Consider the following 4984-nt stretch of genomic DNA (forward strand, 5'->3'; position numbering starts at 1 on the left):
GTAGTGGCAGTAGATGGTTAATCCTCTTTCCTGGCAATTTTTGAACAGCATCTCCATGTGCATGCACTTTTTTTTTCTTTTTAATCTGTTTTTACAGATAAATATTTGGCCTTCAGTGTCCAGATAATAATTTGAGCAGGTTTCAGGGATGCTTAGAAAATATTTCAGCTTTTAAATAGTTACTAAATAGCAATGTAACATGGGATATGTTGAAAGAAGAGCAGTGTTCAAGAAACAGACCTGGGTGTGCAAATACTACTGTTTTGCTTCTGTCTCAGCCTTCACATAAGATTATAACTAAACATTATTCTTTCTGTCTCTCTGAAAATCTTCCGAAGCCTGAGGAGACTTAATTAGAAGATAGTAGTAGGGCTCAAGATAGTTGTAGAAATTTCTGATTAGTCACATTTTTAAGAGGGATGGCCTGATTTGAAAGCGCTGCTGTTTCCTCTGGCATTGTGGTCAGTTTGCATGGGCAAGTAGCCCACTTTTCTGCCAGTGGGCTGACAGGGAACCCCCCCCGTCCTCTCACCAGCCATTTCAGTGGTGAGCTTCCTGGCTCCCCAGAGCACGCTGAAGGCCAAGGCCAAGAATTTAGTAATGAAAGAGCAGGGAGCAATATCTACCATTTCCCAGAAACAGGGTTATTACTTAAGTGCCATCTTGCAGACAATTCTGTAATTTTTCCTTCCTGTTCTCAAGTAAAGTAATGTCTTTCACTAAACCAGCTAATACAGATGGAAAAACACCACGACTACTACCACCACCAAACAAACAAGCAAATAAAACAATCAAGCCTCTTAAAGAAGTGATTGTCCTGCTCTACCCTGCATTGGTGCGGCCTCACCTCGAGTACTGTGTGCAGTTCTGGGCACCGCAGCACAAAAAGGACGTGAAACTGTTGGAGAGTGTCCAGAGAAGGGCTACAAAGATGGTGAAGGGCCTACAGGGGAAGACATAAGAGGAGTGGCTGAGGTCACTGGGCCTGTTCAGCCTGGAAAAGAGGAGGCTGAGGGGAGACCTCGTCGTGGTCTACAGCTTCCTCATGAGGCGGAGTGGATGGGAAGGCGCCAATCTGTTCTCTTTAGTGACCAGCGATCGGACCCGAGGGAATGGTGTCAAGCTGCGACGGGGAGGTTCAGGCTGGATATCAGGAAGAGGTTCTTCACTGAGAGGGTGGTTGGAACGGGCTCCCCAGGGACGTAGTCACAGCACCAAGCCTGTCAGAGTTTAAGAAGCGTTTGGACTGCGTTCTTGGTCACATTGTCTGGATTTTTGGGTGGACCTGTGTGGTGCCAGGAGCTGGACTTGGTGATCGTTATGGGTCCCTTCCAACTCAGGATATTCTATGATTCTATGATGCTATAATTCTAGGTCTCCTGCTTTAAATATTGGCTCATTTTAGAGAATGAGGAAATACTGGTCATAGAAAATCCAAGCTCGCTGTCAACTCCAGCCAAGATTAGCCACAGTCTCTTTATTTGTGTTTTCTGTATGAGCCAGAAAAAGAATAACCATAGTCAAAGGGTATTCAGCATGCTAGGAACAGGTCAAGCTGGATGGTATTAAGCTCAGTCCACCAGACAGTGATATTTCCTAAGGACAGTATGGGTACTCGCAGTTTAGGACTGTCTTGGTAGTATAGATGGAGAAAAAAACTCATCCTGTGTTCTGAGCATGTTTTCTGAAGGCATAGTCTCATATTTGCATTTAACTATAGTACGTGAGTCCATAACTTAACACGGTGATTATTTGTGTAATTTAAAGCATCTGAGCAGTTTTATTAAAGTTAGTGCTTAAGAATAAGGATGCTTTTAAGTGCTCTGTTAAGCTATAGCTTTAAAAGCTCACGCCTACACAGCAGTTATCATGGGATTCAGGAGTGTCTCATACAATGTGGTGCTGTTGGAATACCACTGCTACAACATCTATTAAGTGCTGGTTGTCCAAATGGTTGGTTATCACTGTGTTTTTGCTCAGAAGCTATTAAAATTGCTAAAGGGCAGCTTTCTTCCTGCCACTGGCACAAATATATCTCTGTTTTATAGCCTCCATAAAAAGAGAAGGATGAAGATGCACAAACAGAGTAGTGAAGTTTAATGGTGGAAGAAACAGACACTTGAATATATATCCCTTGAAGAACTTTGGTGTATTCTTGATTGAATTTATTTTCCTCTAAAACTCTCTCTGAGTAATAGCTATTAATTAGCACTGTGGTGCTAAGTAGTGTATTACTGTGGTGTAGTGTATTGACGAGGTCAAGTGTGGTTATCTTAGCTGCTTTTTTGAAAATGAGGTTTGTGGCTACATCATAAAAGAAATTCCATTTCAGCTTGAAGCTTCAGCTGGCAAACAATAATAGTCGGGACATATAAAACATTACTGCTCTTGCAGATTTTTGAACTGAGTTTTCAGTTACCTGATGATACTTCTGTGTTGCAGAAATTGTCAGTTTGCAAGGTTCTTTGATAAGGCTATATATTTTGTTGGCATAAAGAAGTCATTTATTTATTTTCAGAGGAGGAAGAAGACTATCCTGAAAAAAAATGCCATGCTGATGACAGGTGCTGTTCACAAACCTGAGTTCCATGACATGTAACACTGGGTGTTCTCATTTACTTTATTTCTACTGTGCACAAGCATGGAAACAGACAAAGTGAATCTGTAACTGGGAAGGTTTATGAACATGAATGAGAAAAGTTTGGTAGAGCAGGGAGATGGGTTTTTTTTAGACCAATATTCATGTCCCCAAACAGGTCTCTTTTCTATTTGTTTGTTCTGTTGTTGCTTTGGTGTTCTTGATTAAAGACCTGTTAATCTCCTTCAGTGTTCAATTGCCTCTCACATTTGAAAGAGTTAACCTACATTTCTATGGTATATTCAGACAACACAAACTATCCAGGCCTGTTTCAAATGAGTGTAATCAAAGAACAATTCAGGATGGTAGGGACGTCTAGAGGCAAACTGTTCTGATCCCCTACTCAAAACATGTCCAGTTACACTGGACATGTGTTTTCCAGATATGAAAGGTGTTTTCCAGCTACGAAAAAAAATATTTATGGTTTTCAAAGTCTGAGAGAAAGAATCTGGATGAGTTCACAAGATGGCTTCCCCATGAAGAGCATGTGGCCTGACCTCTAGAAGCCCTGATTTTGTTTCCCACCATTCCAGAGCAAAACTTGTAGACTGTTTTGTCAGCATGGTGCAAAAATACCCAGTATAAGCTAATTAATCATACTGAAGGACACAGCTTCACTGGCATAGTGTTGTGCTCGTGTAACTACCCAAATTTTTTAAGACTTGGGCCTTTATCGACATGGACTTTAGTGTGTAGGCCAACAGGTTTGTGCTCTCTGTTCCCTGATATGAGAGTACCTCTGCCCTACCTGAGATGGATATAGTGAGGATTTTTGTGAAATAGCTTGGAGAGTTCACACATACTACATACTGGGAGCTGTGCACCTGTCAAAGACAAACACATCAACTCTTCTATGTGGTACTAAGATACACATCACTTAAGTCTACTTGGTTAAAATCAGAGGTGTAATTATCATCATACCGAAATGGAACAGCAGACACTGCAGAAACCTGCCACAGCAGTTTAGAATCCAATGATGTCCAGGAGGAGTTGGCCAATATATCTAGTGGAGCTCAGGCTACTAGCCATAAAGCTAAATGTACTCAATGTTAAACTGGATGTCAGCAACCCATTCACCAGGTTTTCTCCATTGCTAAAGAGAAGACCAGGATGGCATGTTCAGAAGCAGCTGGAATACCTCTAGTCCAAGAAGGTAGCTCAGGCTTGCTACCAGTGCTCCCTCTGTACTCAGTTCTAAAAGACACAGGCTCCTCTATGGGAAAGTTCAGCTCAACCTCCAAAACCTCCAACCTCCAACCCATGTTACATGTGCCCACATATCATTTCCTCCCTCTGTTGACTACAAACTCAGCTTTTTGGATGTGTAGTCAAAAAGGATGAATCCTACTCTGAGTTTGCCAATGTGACAAATGGGCAAAAGGAGTCCTGCATCCGTGTCTGTTCTTTATCAGAGTAATTGAGGGGATTTATTTCTGGAAACATCTGCCTAGCATTAATTTTCACATATAAATCCGCATTTCTGAGGTGTTAATAACTTACTGGTATTGCAACTTAACAAAGCCTGGCTTCACTCTTCTGAAGATGTCTCTGTATTTATTACAGTATTTATTCATTACAGATTCTTTACCTGTAATGATATACTCTATCACTTGTTTAAAAGGGGCTGCTTAATAAGCAGAGCTATGTTTTTGCTTAGCAGATTGAAGAAACTATTCCTCTGCCAATATTGGGCATAATTTGCCCAATTTTATCCTCCTGATGGGGAGGACTGTGAATTTCAGCTGGAAGAGACCTATGAATAAAAGCTGTATTTCCTATGAATGATAACAGCATTGCAAATAATTAGTGTTTCATGACTCCCCATTCCCTGATATGTTTGCACTCCGTTACAGTCTTTAAGAGATCTGCAAGTTGGTATGATTTTCTTTTTCATGAGACACCATACAAACATCTTATGTTAAGTAGAATGGAAAAGGTACACATGAACAGTTGGCCATTTTTTCTGTCTGCATGAGCTAGGGGAAAATGCAAATACTCAAACTCTCACAATGTGTCAGGCACCAGGTTTTGTTCGACTGTAATTGCTCCCCTGATTGCCATGCATACAGCCTCAGCAGCAGCCTCGGGTTTGCAAAACTGTCATCTCGTACTGTAATTCACAGAAGCGAAATAAGGATTCAAAACTACCTCTGTCGTTCCAGTTTCCACACCTTTTTCTGTCCCTCTAACCAACGATAATCCAACCATACCATGATTTTAGATGAGATGCTTTATTATTCCTAGTAAAAGCGAGAGCATTTAATTGGCTAATTTTTATTGTCTAATACATCTTGCCTTTCATTTCTGTCACCATTTTATTCAGAAAATGAATATAGTTTTAATACA

This window comes from Anser anser (genome assembly GCF_964211835.1).
Source record: "Anser anser genome assembly, chromosome: 2".
Taxonomy (NCBI): domain Eukaryota; kingdom Metazoa; phylum Chordata; class Aves; order Anseriformes; family Anatidae; genus Anser; species Anser anser.